Raw genomic sequence first — 18852 nt, 5'->3', positions numbered from 1 at the left:
TTCAAGACCACAGTGCCACCTGAAGATGGGTCTCCAGTGGTTTCGAAAGCTTAGAAACAACATCGTCTTTGGATAACCTGTCTGTTGGGCCAGTACATGGCATTACACTGGATCTTGTTACACTAAGCGATCTTCATGAATGACTAGGGATGTGCTGTCATTTTCAAGTGACAGGAAAATCACAGCAAAATTTGTTGTTTTGTTCTGTATCGTTTTCTGTACAAAAAGACACAAAAAACGTAATTTCATTTCCTCTCATTTCTTCGTTTTAGCGCGGGCTAAAACACAGAAACAAATCAAACTGAAAAACAATTGGAAACAAAAAAAGCTTTTCCCATGCACACCCCTATAATGACCCTTTATGCAGCAAATATTTTTCTATCTAACGTTTTATAGGAGACTAAACAAGCAGTGCACAAAATCAAACTTTGTTAAGATCCGGAATTCAACTTGCTGATTCACTGTCGCCGAACCCTGGTTCAGCAAATTGTTTATGGCATTTTAATTTTACTGTTCTCCTCGGTCCTGTGTTCAAAATTGCAAGTACCTTATGAACACGAAACAAATCTGAGAATGACAGAGAGCTTTGGTGTTGTTTTCAGAGATGAACAGACAATAGTAAGTCTGTGGAAGAAATAACCGAGAGACGCTGGCGTCAAGGAAGTAATATCCACAACTGTCTTCTGTTCCACATCAATTAGGATATGAAAAAAAAAAAAAAAGAAAATTCTCCACAGTCAAAAGAATTTTACAGTTCTCATCCAGGAGCATTTCTATTGGTGTTTACTTTAAGTGATACCTGAAGCCTGAATAACTCAGTGCTCTGGGAGACCACCTTCATCAACTTTTTTGTTTTTCTAAACTGAATTCCTTTTGATGGCTGTTTTGACAGTGTAATTTTTGGAGACAGATGTAGTGCTCACCTCAGGCAAAGACAACACGGCTAGGTTGTTGTTGTTGGTTTTTTTTTTTTAGAGCAAAAGGGCTACTCCTTCAGCCTTTGACGCTATTCACTCTTAAAGACCTGAACAAGTGTCCTTGGCTGCGTTGACTGCATGCATGCTACACCCATTGGCATTTTGTTCACACCTATTTCAGCACAGAAGTATGTGGCATATGTTTAAATTTATTATCTTTGCGGGGTATTCTGAACATAAGACCGCGCCTCATCAATGTTATTTGAGTTCACATGACTGCATGAGCTTGAAAACAGGATGTCGCCGCAGGATCACCATGAAAAATAATGTTTATTATTTTATCTTAGTCAAGTATCGGACTCCAGGCTTTTACGGCTATCCATCTCTCTCAAAAAAACGTGAGGCAGATACAGGAGGATCGTTGCCACCGGATGAAACATTCCTGCACTACAACGGGAATTTGTTTTCTGGGAAGGCCCAGGTTAGGGCTTTGAAAAGATGTTCCTGTAGCAAGAACTGCTTTCACTAGATGGAAAAGATTGGGCTGCAGAAAAGACGTTCATACAATAAGAATGTTTTTCTTTATGAAATGGCTTCCATAGGATGAAATACACCGGCGTATTCTTCTCATGCTGAGACTGATTGCTGTAGGAAGAAACGTATCAGTGTTAAGAAGCAGCAAAGACGTTGCTATAGACAGAAAGTTCTTAACCACATAAGAGCAGGGAGAAAAATATTCAAAGTGATGTATCTGGGTTAAAAAAATTGTTTCAGCAGTGAAATCAGCTGTCTCAAGGTGCCCTCCCTCAATGTGGCTGCGAGTCCTCGTGGAGAGGTTGTGTTCCTGGGGTGTTTTTAGGCATGGGGCGGGAATAATGCCTGTAAGGAGGGTCATTTGATAACGCATGAAACATTGGCCTTGTCAAAACGCATAAGTTGCGTCAGTTTCCAAAGCGAACTCGTGCACATAAGCTTGCTTGCATGCTTATGCAAAATGACGCACAGAAACTCACCCGCACAAAGCTACGCCTGTTATTTTTTTTTTTTGCAGCGCGTGTTTATTTATTTAGATTTGATCTACTGCCTAAATCCACAATTCGCTAAGAGGTGAATTTTAAGACCCGCGTACACATTTGCCGGCTTGCGCATGTGGATGTGGAAATTTTCTAACATACGCGTGTATATGCAGGTAAACGTGTTACCCGTTATAAAATCAGTTATACTCGTGCACGACTTTTATATTGACGTGCGCAAATGCTGCCTCAATCACATAAGTGGGAGGATTTTAGTAGATACTCACACCGTCGCAGTTACCTGTTTCCCCAGTTCATTCCCAGTTTGCCCCAGTAAAGGAGAGGACTTCCTTAGCCCCCTAGATAATTTGCCTCCCTTTTACTCTATTAGTCCCGACCCTTAAAACCCTGCTGACTAGCCTAATTTTTGTATATTTTATTACTTACAGGCCGTCCATAGCAGAAGTAAAGTTACGTGGTAGGGGACCCCCGGTGCGTGCCTATGCACGTAAATACTTATGCGCAGACTTCATGTTACAGACTCTGCCCGTCTACATGTTCTGGGTTCAGACCGTGCACACTGGCATTCTGCCCAGGGGCTCTGACCTGGGGGGCTAATCTCACTGAGGTCTACACTGGGTGCTACCTGAGGGGCTTCTCGCCTGCATGCACACAGGACTACCTCGGGGGCTTACCCAGTATAAACACACACAATTACTGGGATTATACTTGGGGGCCTGAACCCAGGAGCATATTCCCTACACAAATAGCCACACACACCACCTTTGATTCAGTACATCACAGTTCTAGGTACTTAGGAAAATTAGTTTATTTGAGCAATAGGAAGATAGAACAAATAAAATCAGATCATACAGAAGTAATGGTAGATAATGACAATTGCTACAGATATATAAAAAGCTTACATGTTTCCAAAGGATCAGCCTGTGCTAACACGTCCAGAAGCGCGCACTCCCTCACTCTCTCGCTGTTATTTCTCTTATTACACTAAATGCTTGGGGAAAGCAGCCATGTTCTTATCTATTTCAGGCACAGCTGCGTGGCCTTCACTCTCTCTCAGGCTTTAGTATAAGTTAATCGCTTGCTTTCCCATCATGGACCTACTGGAATAACTAAAATAAATGGATTCTTGCCTGTTCATTAGCATTTCACAGTGCAAAACAGTAAATAGGAATTCACTCAGAGGCCTTCAAACCAGTCTGTGTCTGGGTGAGAACTCTGAATCCGTATGGCCCAACCTCAGCCAAAGTAACAAAAAATGCCTCCAACAATACGCCACGCCCATGTCCCGCCCGCTCCACGACCCTTTTTTTAACTTTTTGATTTGTGCGTGTACCAGGAGATACACGTGTGCTCGCGCGGTTTGTAAAATCCATGCAGCATGCACCGGGCCCAGTCACGCGCGTATCTTCCATCTTTGGCGCGTGTAGCATTTTTTAATTCACCAGTAGGATAGTAACTTTCAAACAGGCACCGCATGTTTGTCAGCGCTCACCCAGAGATGCGGCAATTTTTACAACAGGCGCATGTTACAAAATAGCCTAGGCGCGCGTATCTGTGCATCTAATTGTAAGCTTGTGTGCGCCCAGCAGCTTAAGTCGTCTTCCGGACGGGCATCTGAGGGTATTTCATAACAGACGCGTGTCCGGCTGAGCACCAGTTTCACCAGTTCATCCACCAGTTTGCCCAGTGTTCTGCCAGGTCCTCCCAACCGCCCCTGGTTCTTCAGCTACCTCTGACCCCTCACAGATCCCTGTAACCTTTTCTTTTTAACTTGCACCTCCTCCATAGCAGACATAATCTAATGCGACACTGGAGCTGGGTGCGAGCCCAGACGCGTGGGTACCTGCATGCACATCGCTTGGCTCCGCCCCGGAATGCCCACGCCCCTGTCCATGCCACACCCACACCACACCCCTTTTTTTTGGCCGATGCAAGATATTCGTGCCGCGACACTTGTACGCGCATCCGGCTGCCTTATAAAATCGGGTGGACACATGCAAGTGCCAGATGCCCACCCCCCCATCTCCTGATTTTGGTGCGCGCCCAGCTTTTAAAATTTACCCGTAAGCTGTTATTTGGATCTGCTGTGCGCCTTTTTAGTGTGAACCTGCAAATGACCTCTGTTTCTAGGCTGTTATTCTAATATCCAGGTAAACCACTTCGGGTGAATCTCATATTCAAAACAGTGGCCAACTAATCCAAGTAATAAATCAATGAAAACGTCCCCACAGAACGCATGGAACCCGAGCAGGGTAATTTATGCCACAGGCTTTTTTTTTTAAATCAAAAGTATGTGATAAATCCCAACTCTGCCCCCTGTTCCACCCTTGGCCCTGCACCATTTTAAAAGGAGCCACATGGGCACATTCCAAATCCTCTCGCGTTATTTTTGCAAAGGAGCGCCCATGCAAAAATAAAACCCACAGATGCAGGAATCCACTCATACTCCGTCCCAGCAGCAGGCATCAAAGTGCAAGCCCGTGCCCACTCCCCTTTCAAAACCGGTGCAGGGTCCATGGCCTTTGCACACGGCTCCCATAAGAAGGGCCAGGCTGGGGTCAGACCAGTGCTCCGTCGAGCCCAGCATCCCGTCGCTGACGGTGGCCAGTCCAGGGTGCTCGGAAGCGCCTGGCGGATGCCAAAGGGGACCTCCGTCCCCAGAAGTGGCAATCCCCGGGTCCGCCTGGATAATGTTTGTTAATGGAGCAGCCCTCCAGAAACTCCTGCAAACTAACTTCATCCTTTGGCAACAAATTCCACAGCTTAACCGTGAATGGACTGAAAAAGCACTTCCATAAATGTGTTTTCCATCCGTTAGCATCTCCTAGCACTGTTTGGAAGGATACTGAAGTGCGCCACATCAAATACAATAATGAGAATAATGATTTTATCTCCCCTCTCAGTCATCTCTTCTCCAGCATCTTCTAGCCCCTTTATCGTTCTTGTTGCCCTTCTTTGGATCTTTTCTAGCTCCGGGATGAGGGCGACAGAATTGCGCACAATACTCAGCGTGCGGTATCAGCGTCCCCCCTGTCAGCGTCTGTTACTCTGTAAATTCAATTAGGCCGGACTCGGTGTGGCACCTACAGATTAAATTTAGCTCAGCGCCATAAATCCCCGCTTGCATTACCTCTCGTTCTGGTCCTGGCATTTATTTAACAAGCTCAACCGTAAACGCTATAACAGCATCAGGAGATCCCGATGCAATGGCACCGAACGAAGGCTTTTCTCACTCCAGTTTCTTAGGAAATGGGAGAAAATATATTCTCCTCTCTTTTTTTTTTTTGGTGTTTGAGGGGTGGGGGCCTTATCAAAAGGTCTGTTGATTTTCCATCAGCTAATAAGTCAGGGCAGTGACAGGTTAATGCGTTCATCTGATGTAATCCATTTGCTTCTTAAAGTCCTCCCCCTAAGCAAAGTAGATAAAAAAAAAAAAAATCCCCCAGTAATCCCCCTAACCCTAGGACAAGCAATCTCCGACTCGTCCAACAGGAATTGTAAGCAAAAAAAATTAAAAGCAGGGGGGAAAGTGCTGTTGAGCCTCACACGGGACAATAAAATGGTTAATCCATTCCAGCCGCCCCCCCCTTGTCCAAAACTGCTGAAAGTGGTCAAGAACAGTAAACACTTTCATTCCCTTTGAGTGAAACCTTGCAATGTTTTTCCCCTGGGCTTTTTAACTGTTGTTTTTCATTTTCCTTTAAGGGGGTGAGTGGCGTGCCTGGGTAATGCCTCTGGCCACGGAGGTCGCAGGGGTCAGCTCTTTCTCTGCCTGGTGCAGGTGCTGCTTTGATGATTACAGCGGCCCTGAAAGAGACGAGGAAGATTTAGCAGCCAACGCAGGCGAGGCCTTTCCTGATATTCTGGCTTGTCCGGGGAAGGGGGCTGGCAGGGAGGCTGGAAACGTCACGCTCGCTAAATAACAAAAAAATGTCTTCTAAAATTTGGGGGGGTGAAACTGGAATTGTCCTGGCCCTTTTAGGCGGGCGCTTGTGGGCAGCTGTCGAACTCAACGGAGCTGTCCGGACACTCCCATTGCGTCTGAGCAGATGGTGCTGTGCGGCATATAAAATGCACATACCGCAAAATCTAACTTGGGGGTGTGTGGTTGCAGGAGGGGATCTACTGTACATGTGTGTGTGGGCTCAATAGCCATCACATGAAAAGCATTATTTAATCATTATTCATTGCATAAATGTCTCCAGGTCTAAGGCATTAGTCAGTTTTTCCCATGTTGGCCTTCTGTTCATCAAAGTGTATTAAAATTATGCATATTAGCACCGCTTCTAATGCACAAATTACTAAAGGTCATACAGGCCGATCCAGTAAAGTCCACGGGACAGCGGGCAAATGCCCGCTCTCCCGGCGCGCGCACAGGCCACTCGCCTACGCGCGCGACTCAGTATTTAAATGAGGCCCGGCGGTAGAAACGGGCAAAAGGAGGCGCTAGGGACACCAGCGCGTCCTTAGCGCCTCCTTTTGGCCCGGAGCGGCGGCTGTCAGCGGGTTTAACAGCCGACGCTCAATTTTGCCGGCGTCGGTTCTCGAGCCCACTGACAGCCACGGACTCGGAAACCGGACGTCGGCAAAACTGAGCGTCCGGTTTTCGTCCCGACAGCCGCGGGCCGACTTCAAATTAAAAAAATATTTCTTTTTTACTTTTTTTACCCGGTGCCAGAAGAAATTAGCGCCTACTGTAGAGGTGTAGATAAGGGTTTGCATGAACTGTGGTGTTAGCACTGATGCAATGGCTAGCATAAAATGCACTGCATTTAAATGAGCCGGTTTGCATATTTCTGCATTTTATCAGCCCATTTGAAATTAATCCTTCCACCTTCAGACAGGCGCTTAGACTCTACTCCTGCCCTGGTCCAGGTGCTGAAAAACCCGCAGTAACGCCAGCGCGGCTCTCTGCATCGCCCACAAATAGTTAATTGCCTCCTTTGCATGGCATTAGCATGGACTCGCGCAAAACCAGCCTCGGCCTTTTGAGCTGGTTTGTGCGCACGTTTTTTTTTCTGCGCTAACTGCGTTATTACATACACGTGTAAGGTTAGTGCGGGAGAACGCGCGAAACCCCGCGCGCAAAAACCCGCGGCGGGTCTACCGCAGCTTATTACATCGGCCCCATAGTCTCTTAAGGGCTGGATTTTCTAAGTTCACAGAACTTAGAAAATCTGGTGGTAACGGGGGGGCGAAACGGGGGTGGTGGTCCTGTGCTAGCCAGCAGCGATCGCACTGCCGCGGCGTGATCGCTGCCGGCATCTCGCCGAATAACTACACCATAAAAGGTGTAGCTATTCGGCGCGAAATAGGCAACGAAAAGGCTCCTTACCTTTTCGCTGTCCGCGCCGTCCTCGCAGAGTCGGCCCAGGTGTCACCCCGACTCCTCCTCTTCCGGGGCCGACTCCGCCCGATGTAGGTAGCGCAGGCGTGCGATAGCCTTAGAAAATAAGGCCCTTAATGAAAAGCCTGTTTAGTGCTTTCTTAAAAGAGTCGTGACGATCAATTATCCGAATAGAGTCTGGCAATGAATTCCAATATGAGGGACCTACAACTGAAAACGCCCGTTCTCTGGTAACGTTAATTCGTGCCAGCTTTACGGCTGGAATATGCATTTTGAAGCTACCATCATACAGGCTAATTTTAAAAAGGGCGTAAAGGTGCCAATGCACTGGAATTTTAAATCGTGCGTGCACTTGCGAGCTTTTTGATTTAAAATACGTCTACCGCGCCTAAGTATGCTCCTAAATTTAAGCAGTTACTTAAGCAAACGTATTTCCTGTACCTTCCTTAGGGCGTTAACGTGCGTGAGTAAAATGGATTCTAAAACACGCTCGCATGAAGGGCATTGCCAGTTTTCCCAGTTATTTCACCAGTTTGCCCGGTTCTTCTTCATCCTGCGCTCCCCACCCCCAGCCGACCCGGACCCCCTCGCCCTGTCGTGTTAGGCCTTAAACGGCAGACTTTCTGCAGACTTACACTTCATCAGGACCAGCAGTGAATGTACGCGGCTAACAAGTCGACGTGCGCTGCGGCCGCCGGTTTTAAAAATACGGATTTACGCGCGTCGCTGTAGGGCCCCGCCCCTCCCACCCCCCTTTTTTATAGCTCGCGCACGCGCATACCCGCACATGATTAGCAGCTTTCAAAATCTGCGAGGCTCACGTGCAGCCCACAGACTCGCCTACGTGGGCCTTGTAGCGCAAGCAACGCTTTTCAAATCCGGTTCCTAGTGTGCGGTAAGACAAACAGCACGCGCCAAATCAAAAGTAGTGCGCAGAAAGTCAAAATAGCGAGCAGTAACCGAAAAATAAAAAAAAACCTCCTTAAACAAAAAAACAAAATAAAATAAAATAGAGGGGGAAAAACAAAATGAATTGAAAGCTTTATTGGTGCACACCCCTATTATCAGATGAATTTTCAAAAGAGCTACACGTGTAAAGGTAACATATTATCATAGCAATTTTCAAAAGCCATTTATTCATGCAAGGGCGTTTATGAGGGTAAATCTTATGGACAATTCAGTGGCATTTATTGTAGCAATTTTCAAAAGTGCATTTACACGCATAAAACCCAGCAATGGGCTGAAATTGCCCCTGGGAAGCTTTAGGTCGGGCATTAGAGGAAAACTGCAGCACAAGAAATGACTCAATGTGGCCTTCAAGCTAAAATATTTGCCCACACCTGCTTTGGGAGGGACTTTCGAACTCTAAGGTCAATTAAGGACCGGAAGAAACTATCATGGGAAATGGTAGCATCTCCATCCTTCGAGGTTTCAAAATAGCAACCAGCTTGTTTCTTAGAAAGGGGGGATTATTGCAACACTCACCATGTAAGAAACAGTTTTGGAGGTTGGACTTCCCACCGCTAAAAACCTATGGTTTGCTGTAACAGGGCTTTCTCTAGCCTACAACCTCAATAGTTTCTTAAGCTACTGAAACGTTTGCTTTTACTGCACGGACGACGCATTCATGGACTGTAAGAGGCTTCCTGACAACCTCTGAGAATAAAAGAACAGGGCCTGTGAGAGACCAACGCCCACTGGTTCAGCAAACACCAAGATCAAAAGGAACATTTTCAGTGTTTGTACTGAATACTTGTGTATTTCACATCTGCTGACACTGAGAGGGTGCTGGTCACCTGGCACCAGGAAAGGGTGCCAGGTGACCAGCACCAGGTGACCAGGTGCCTGGACAGGTGCCAGGTGACCAGCACCAGGTGCCAGGTGCCAGGTGCCTGGACCAGGTGCCAGGTGACCAGCACCAGGTGACCAGGTGCCTGGACAGAATTCAGGCATCTGGGCTGGCAGAGGGAGGAAGGGAAGGGACCAGAGATGGAGCGACGGGGGGCAGGTACCAAGCGGCCTTTAATATCTGTCCACGTCCTCTCTGTTCCAGGTCACTCGGCTGACAGTGCAATCCTGTGACTCTTATTTTGTGACACTTTCACGGCTTAAGAAACGGAAGGGAGAAAGCAAGAAAAGAAGCAGGAGAAACCTTGCGCCAATGTTTACAGGAAATATCCAAACAAAATAAGTTGCGCTCTGTTTTACAGGCAGGAAAATTGTTAACATCGAAAGCGAAAAGTGTGATAACTCAGCTGTTCACTTTGTGATGTGTACTGTGTATAGTTGTTTTTGCCGTCGCACAAACTCACAAGATCCTTTAGCCTGACCGGTTCTCCTCGGCGTTCTGCTAACAGGAGCTTTTGCCATTCTGCAAACAGTCAGGCCGGTGTTTGGTTTGCTTGGCAAATTATGCCTTAAACTTTATATTAAAGGTTTTCATATAAAAAAAAAAAAAAAAAGGTAAAAATGACCCAAAGTCTCACAAAACAATTCTTGCAAACTGTACTTTCCACGCATCGTTACTCTGCATGGGTTAGAGGCATCAAGAGTGGACATTGATGTGCCGGATTTATCTTTGGGCAACAGAGCCTATTGTCAGTTTGCTGCCACATTTTGACACACAGCAGCTTTTTGTCCGAGGATGGGGAGATCTGTTTGCAAAAGATTTTACAAGGAAACTAAGCAGTTTCCCGGGTAAAATCCTCAGCTGAAAATTGCCCTCCCCCCCACGCCATGCAGGTAAAAGTACCCGCGCTGTGAAACTTTTACTCAAGCTGCGAAGGGGCGGGGCGGGCAGACAAAGCACCTGCCGCCAGTGCACAATCTATGGCTGCTAAGACACCCGTGGCGCCAGCCAGCCCCGCATTTTTGAAGGGAATTTCCACTGGCAGCTTCCCTTTGAAAATGAGCTTGCACCACAGGCCTGCAGGTGCCAAGCTCGTCATGGGGTCTGATCATTGCCCTCTTAATGTCCTGCAACTTTTAGAAAAGGAAACAAATCCACAGAAATAAACATTGTGCAAACAAGGTGTTCTTCAATAAGTGCGGAGGGACATTTCCCCAAAAAGAGTTACATTTAAGGAGCCTGCAAAAGTCTCAAAATGCTTTTTGCGGAAGTTTTTGCTCTGCACAATTTTTGCTTTGTAATTTTTCAATTTTTTTTTGCAAAGGTTCGGTTTGCACTTTAGTTTTCTGGGACATAAAGGCCGGTAAGATACAAATGTCCAAAAGAATCAGGACAGGAAAACTGCCAGAAAACACCTGATAGATTTTGGGGGCACGGATTTTCTCTCTTTTTCAATCTACGTGGCGACGTTGGCTTTACGCACCTCTCTTGCTCTGACCATAATGAGAAAGTTTTGTGCATTTAGTGAAAGATGTACGCGATTGGCTGGGAAAAGTGCACAACCCAGTGGGGTGTGTGCCTCTTTTAAAAAAGAATCCAAGAGATCAAGTGACCTGCGCAAGGTCATATAGTGCACAATGGAGAAAGGAATCAAACATGTAAGAGTGACCAGTTGATTTCATGTGCTTATGTTTTCCAGAACAGACAGTCCTTGCCCAGGTTAGACCCCGTTGCACGGGACCACATCAGAACTACAAGTCGCAGCATGCAATAGGATAAACCCAGTACTGGAACTGCCTGTCCTGAAAAACTGAAGCCAGCTGGTCAATCTAAAACAAGGTCTCCTAGTTCCCTCTGCTCTACGCTGAAGCCGCAACGTTGCACAATGGTTTGGTTCTACATTATTCATAAGGTAAATGCAACGTGACCTGCTTCAAGTGCTGCCAATCCAGGTCAACGGTGGGTTACACTCTGCTCCTCCACAGGCTGTATCTCACCCAGCTCCTCTGCTTGCTAAGGTGAAAGGTCACCCATGACTGGAAATTTCATCAAAGTTTGCATAAATGGTCACGTCACAAGGGCTCAAAATTAATTAGATCTGAACCAGAAGGATTTCACCACTTTTGGAGCAAACTAAGCCTTTCCCCAGTCCCACCCATCTTCCCCCAGAGGGGCCAATTCTAACCCAAACCGAGGCACCCATCCCTAATTTAAAGCTGTATCAGATAAAGGAACCACCCTAATCCTTGGCATTTTTAATACCTCCGATTAGCCTAATGACTGCCTTCTCAACATGTATTGTAAAAGAGCAATTAATATTCAGGCCTGCCCGAGCACTGTCACCTCCTCAAAATGTACTGAGTGCACTGTCTTTGCAAAAGGCCATCGCACTTGTAATGCCCCAGATAGCAGGCATGTGCTGTACTGGCAGAAGGGATGGGCCAAATGGTTTACCGTGCAACCCTCAATCCACTTTCTCACAGGTGAGTGTCTGCAATGCCTGCCATCTGAGTTTCTGACGCATTCGAGTCAATGTCCTTGGAGGAAGCCACGTGTTTGGTGCACAGCTCCTCTTAAACACCCAAAAGTGAAAGCAAGCGAGGCCTTTTTTAATTGCGGCCTAACTTTCAAGAATTGCGCTGACCCGACATGAAGGGACTGGAAGAGGCGCCCGAGGAGCTAGTCACACGTTAGCCCGGAGACGATGGCAGTTTGAAACTCAAGTGCCAGGCCTTCCAAACTCAATAGTGGGAAAGTGGCAGGCACTTCAGAAAAGAGACCACCAGGACTGTACTCTGCAACCGTGGAACCGTCAATCATATCTATTTGTGTGAAATTAAGAATGAATATAAAATAACATATGCCACTGTGGTTGGTTGTAGCATTACAAATTCTGGGCGCAGACTACCCCAACATGATAGCATCATCCTGCTGAGCAAGCAAAGTTATTCATAAGGCCTATAAAGTACCCTCTTTATAATTAAACCAAGCTCATTTATCAGAAGACTGTCACGAACTCTGTGATTAAGTTACAGGAGAATGCCATGGTACTTGCTAAAACTAAATGATGACCCTTGTCTGGGCGGGCTGGAGGCAGCCTGCATACCAGCGCCACATACATTTACAAGCACGGCTCTGCATTTTCACTAAGCATTCCAGACGACTGGCTGACTCTCCAATCTTCTTTCCTTCATTCTGTGCAAGGAAACGTCAAGCATTCAGTAGTAGGGCTGGATTCAGATGAGACATGGAAAAAAGCTAATTCCATTACTGTCTCAGGGCACCATTATAGTGCTGATAGCCAAAATAAGATTTCTTACCTACAGCAGGATAGAAAGTATTAGCTTGAAGTGCACCTGTGGCATTTCTGAAGGCTAAAGGAATTCGGGATGCACCTGTCCATTGGTTTCTGCAGTATTTAGCAGGACGTGAGACACTGATATGATATTCTGGGACTGCTGCATGCATGTATGAAGTGTGTGGAGCACAATTGTGAATGTATGAGGTGTGACTGAATGAGTGTGAGAAAGAAAGAGAAAAAGTAGAGCTGTGAATTTAAGGAAAAGCAGGTTTAGTTTATGAGAAGGGAGGTGGTGTCCATGTTCTAAATGGGGATTTCCCCATTTTGTGTTTATGGGGAGATTTGTTAGTGCGTCTGCCCCAAACTCTTCATTTTTTCTACTCCATCATTAGTAGTAGTAGTTAGTACAGTAGTATCATCAGTAATAATAGAATAATTAGTGGAACTGTATGATTAGTAGCAGTAGAATAGTAGCATTAGCATTAGCAACATAATTGGAGGAGTAGGAGAAGAAATACTATTAATAATAATAATTAGTAGAACAGTATCTTTAGTAGCGTTAGTAGAGTAGTTAGTAAATTTAATGTCATTAGTAGCAGCAGAGTGTAGTGTAATGGTGTAGTATCAGTAGCAGCAGTTAGCAGAGATATATTGCTAGTAGCAGTAGAGTACTTAGAGTAGTATCATTAGTAGCAGTAGACTATGAGAGTAATATCACTAGTAGTTGCAGTTAAGAAGTTAGCAGAGTTATAGTTGAATTGTATTATTACACGTAATAGAGAGAAGTATCATTAGTAGCAGCAGTAGGGTAGTTATTAGAGTTATAGTTGAGTTATATCATTAGTAGTAGCAGAGTAGTCAGTAGAGTAGTATGTAAAGGGCCTATGGTCCCTTCACTAGTCTATGCTCCTTCCAGCAGAGGACATATTCAGACTGGTAGGTTAGTAAATGAATTAAAGCATTTGGTATGGCACTTCTTCCTTGGCGAGGCCACAATGGTGCAGTCCAGGATTTGGTCAGAGAAGGCCCAGAATATTCCAGTCTCTCAACACTTCTTGAAAATGTCTGGAGTTTGGGAAGGGAGTAAAACCTGCCTTTTCCCTGTTGCTCCATAACTACTGTAAACCGATTTGATAAGCTTGCATGAAAAGTCGGTATATAAAAATTATTAAATAAATAAATACAAATAAATAAATCTGTAGTAAGTGTTGAGGGCCACACAGATTGTTCCCTGAGGTGGTGGTTCTGAAATTTAACTATAAGTAGTTGCTTCTGGAGAATCCATCAGTAGGGTGGAGAGTATCCCTGCTTTGAGGGAGAAAGCATCTCACCTTGGGCCTGTCTTTGTATGGGAAAAGGCATCCTGACTGGAGTTCAGTTGGGAACAAAGTGAGAAGTGAGTGTCAGATGCTTGTCCAGGGGTCACCAGATGTATAGAAGGAGCAGCAAAGAAAAGAGGAGAGCTGCCATCCACTGCTTCATGTCCAGTGACCCAGGAGTCTAGAGGACAGGGGGAGAAAAATTCGGTCATTGGAGAATCAGGTACCAACAAGGCTGCTTGGGAGTCAGGGAGTCCACTATCTCTCCAAGGGAGCCTTAAACCCCAGGAAAAGGAATGAAGGGATCCCAGGAGCAGGGCCAGTGCTAAAGTATTAGGCGCCCTAGGATAACCTTCTGCCTTGTACCCGTTCCCCCCCCCCCCCGATCACGCTGCTCCCCCCAGGTTGCTTTGCACCCAGGTCTCAACCCCACTCCTACCTCATTTGTGGCCCACCGAATCTCTACTCCCCTTTGATGCAAGCGGGATAGGCTCCGCCCGCGACCCCACACGGCTGCTGTTCGGCGCCCCTTAATGGTCGCCGCCATAGGCGACCTCCTAGTTCACCTAATAGGACACGCCAGCAGCGGCCCTGCCCAGGAAGGTTTAACAGCAAGGATCAATGAATCTCAGTATCTGCTTATGGATTCTAATTGCTAAAAGACCGAACCACTTGCAATATAATAAATACATTTTGAACTGTTTTAGTAAAGACTTTTAATTTCGTACCATCTAGCTGCCTTGGGTCTTGGAGGTTGAGCCTTAAAAATCCACATCAGGGTTTTCAGGACTAAACCCTGGTATTGAGTGTGCCCTCCCCCATATTCAAATTGTACTTGGAAAGAGAGGAAAAAGTATCATTAGTAGAGTAACTAGTAAACGTTATAGTTGAGTTTAATTATTAATAGCATGGGAGCCAACCTTTCAAAATGATTGGGGGGTGCTAAACTCAACTCATCCTTTCCTGGGCACAGTGAAGAAATGTTCTGCTTTCCAGGGGGGGGTGCTCAAGCATCTACTGCACCCAACTGAGCTGGCATCTATGATTAATAGTAGCAAAATAGCTAGTGGAGTAGTATCATTAGTAGCAGCAGTAATTAGAGTAGTATTAGATTAGTAGAGTGATAGTTGAGTTGAACCAGTATTAGCAAAGAGGTTAGTGGAATAGCAGCAGCAACAGAGTAGTTAGTGGAGTTATAGGTGAGTTGTATCACTTCACTACTGGTAGCAGAGTAATTAGTAAAGCAGTATCAATACTAAAAGGGTTGTAATATTAGCAGCAGCAGCAGAGTTTTGTCTTTAAATATGTCAATAAGCTCTTTTTGGGTGAAATCCCTGAACAACTGCTAGGAGAAAGCTTGTCCTTTTTAAACCCTCAGATTTTCTAATGGAAGGTAAAGCCAGGCCGGCTTTTTTCCGCCGGTTGTTAAGCAAGAGGCATAGCTGCTGAAGCTAATGCACAGCGATTTAATAACTATAATTACCGTATTGTCTGGAGAGTAGATGCCTCCAGCAGAGTTGGGCATTCTGCCACCTGATTGGTCAAACCTCTACCCACAGCGGAGGACTTCACCTGCCTTACAGAAAACTGTCACCTGTGACAGATTAAGACAGGCACTGGTATTTCTACAGTATCCCTGCTCACAGAACGTATCTGCTTTAATTCCTCTAACCAGTCCCTGGATTTATAGAAAAGGTGCTTAGGGTAAAACCTGGGGGAGGTTTATTGCATTCATAGCATCAGCTTAACGTGCTTTAGAAACATCCATGGTCTCATTGTATTGGGATAACAGAGGATATCATTAGCTCTGGCGCTGACTCATTGTGTCCCTGCTATGCGATTATGATCTTGCAGTCTGCGGCACAAGTCGATAAATGCACTTATTTTGTGGGGATTTTTTTTTTGTTTTTTTTATTGCGTTCTTGTGTTTTGAATTTCTTTTTTTGTGTTGCTTGGCTGTGATATTCAGCCCTGTTCCACCTGAAGGACTCGCTGGTGTTTTGGCCGTTGCATCGTCGCCCAGAGAGAGTGGGGCGAGGCAGAAGGTGTGATAGCGCAGGTTTATGCTTCGGTCAAGGCCTGCACGTGTGGCTCACACAGACACAGAATGCAGAGAGGGTCAACAGAGAGACTGGCAGGCAAATTCGGCTGCGAGCAGATCCGACCAATCAGCAGCCGAGGTCAACAGTCCTGAATACGCAGCAGTCTGAATTGTTTGCAGTGATTTAATTCCTTACCGTTCCCTTTGAGGCACCTGGCAAGAGGAGGGAGAGCAGGCAGCGGAGAGAGAGCTTTGATGGGTTACAGGTTGTGCCAGGAAGAACTCTCAGTTACGAGACGGTGGAAGGGAGCACAGGCCTTCCCTATGTGCTGATCTGTCCAGGTAACGAAACTCCACATATCCCAAACATCAGGAATACTCTCTCGAACCTTAAACCCATAGAGGGCTCCAATTTGCTGAAACAAAGACCTCCTATCCATAGAAAAACTTCCTGGAACCCTCTGTCTCTATAAAACAGTTGAATCCAAGTTACCTCCCAGGCTGCTCTTTGCAGCAGGTGTATATCTTTACTGAAGTCTTCATATTGTAATTTTTTAAGAATCCCTATAAAATTTTGCAGCAATTTACAAGGGATGTTTTATAGGAGAATTGTCAATCCCATATTTTATTGTTGTTTTTGGCGTCTTTTTCTTGTAAAAATGCTTTTAGTTAGACCAACCATGTGTCAAGTTTCAGTCTGTTTCACGTATTTGGCCTCAAACAGATATTGTTAAAATTTATTTTTTTTTACAGGGGTCAGTTTTGCAACCTCACAGGGAACCAGCAGGCCCATGGGTAAGTTAGATGGGTAAAATCTTCTAAAGATTGCCATCACCGTTGGTGTTGCTTTGATGTGTTGTGAACTTTGTGTTACTCTGGCCAGTGGTGCAAGTTGCGTTTAACTTTGCCATGTGTTTGCTGTACACTTATTGTTATGCGCTCGAATTATCCAAGAACTCCGTCAGATTCCTGTACGTCTCTTGGCACAGATCTCCCAGACAACGGGGCAATCAATTTGCGTTATCAAGCACGTTTTGCTGCGTTGACACGCTCTCTTTGCGCAGCCATGGAAAAACCGCATTCACAGCTGGGAGTACAGTGGTCAGAGAGCACGGCGGCATGGAGCAATGGGACTGTGAAAGCGCCAAGATGAACGACTGATTACCACCGTTTATCTACGTGTTCACGACTTTCTGATTTAGTATTTCCGGAAAGACAATGATCAGAAGTGGGAAATGGCAGACAATGTGTGAGAGAATCCTCATAGGGACCGTGGACATATTACAGTTCTCAGACAAAGGACGTCGTTCTTATAAGGAATGAGCGAGCCATTCATTTCCAAGAACCGCAGTGTGGCATCATCCTCTTCCATACAATGACCTCATGATCACTGCTGAAAGTTAGGAAAGCCTCGACAGTGACTCAGCAGGCTGACACGCATGGCACACATCTCAGAATGCAAGGATTAGGCTGGATTCCCTTTCTCTGATAGTAAACGCATGGAATACTTTTAGGTATCTAGGGCACATAGTTTACATTAAATGAGAACACAAAAGAGAATCATTCCTTGTTTGTCATCTCCTGTAATACCTTACCTTCTTGTGCCTGCCCAATAGTCATAGATACAGCTTCCAGTTTTCTCTGCCTTCTCCCACATCCCTGCCATGTAGGACCCCAAGTGGTGACCTCTAGGAGCAAAGGGGTTGGGATGCAGCTATTTCCAAGGCACCTTCCTTCTTGCCCACCGTGGAGGTAAGGAGTGAATTATAAAAGCCCGACGCACCAAAGTCGGGAGATGTGCGGAGAAGTCGGGCTGGCGCGCGGCGCGTGGATTTTAAAAAGCGCGCGTGTAAGCTCAGAACTTTTTTTCTTTCACAAACATGGGGTGGGGGCGTACGCGTTCCAGGATCTCTCGATGAATCCAGTGCGTAAATACTTATGCCTACATGCGTGCACTGGGGTCCCCGTCCTCATAACCTTACTTCCCCTACGGGTGACGCGTAAGTCAGGGAAAAAACCTTAAGAGGTGAGCGGGGTTTTAAGGCCCGGGACTAACAGGGAAAAAGGGAGGCTAATTAACAGGGTGGGTTGGAAGTCTGATCTCTTAAGTGGGCGAACTGGGAACGAACTCGTTTAATTGGGAATTGCGTCGGCATGCGTGCCTACTGACATCCCCCCCCCCCCCACAGACGCAGTAGAGGCAGCATTTGCGCGCACACGTGCGTGTCCATATAAAACTGCACGCACATGTACACACGTACAGCCTGTTATATACCATGCGCGCATATACGTGCACAAGTTATAAAATGGCCACCTCCTTTGGCGCGAGCCGGCATACGTGCATACATGTGTGCCCACTCGAAAGTCACTGTCCCTGTGCGTAAACAGAACTGCTAGCTTGCAATTTTCAAAAGGCATTTACTCAAGAAAAGTGCACATACGCAAGTAAATCCTATGGACAACTCAATGGCAAATATTGTAGCAATTTTCAAAAGCCCACTTGCTCAAGAAAAGCGCATTTACACATGTAAAGCCCAATGTTAAGCCTGTAAATGCTTTTTAAAGTCAGGCCCTGTATGTTGGTATCAAAGCAAGTCAGTGCTGGACTAATCTTCATTCCAGAGGATGTGACCAAGAAGAAGAGGAGCAGGTCCTGGGTCTTTTCCTGGAGGGTGACTGAGCACAAAACTCTGGGTCACAGTTTGCCCAAAAAGAAATATTTTTGATTCTGGATTTACTGTTGCAACGGTGGCATTTTGTAGTCAATCAAGCTCCGTGTGCGTAGCTGACAACACTGCAAAACGCTACTTCAGCCACAGAGCAGGAACCCTCTCCATTGCTCCTACCAGAGAGAAAAATGCACTGATGCAATCCAACAAGGCAAATTGCTGCTTGCACTTAACTCACACCCTTGAAGCGCATTATCGAATCCAAAACTGCCGGAAACAAACACGCCCCGCTTTTGGTCAAAATTGATTGCAAAAGCGTTGTCAAATATTTACTCAGCATGCAAATGACATATACTATGATAGCTTCCTTGTGTT

The sequence above is a fragment of the Rhinatrema bivittatum genome, chromosome 11 (genome assembly GCF_901001135.1).
Source record: "Rhinatrema bivittatum chromosome 11, aRhiBiv1.1, whole genome shotgun sequence".
Classification (NCBI taxonomy): domain Eukaryota; kingdom Metazoa; phylum Chordata; class Amphibia; order Gymnophiona; family Rhinatrematidae; genus Rhinatrema; species Rhinatrema bivittatum.
The sequence above is the reverse complement of the archived record's forward strand: the minus strand, read 5'-3'. Positions refer to the sequence as shown.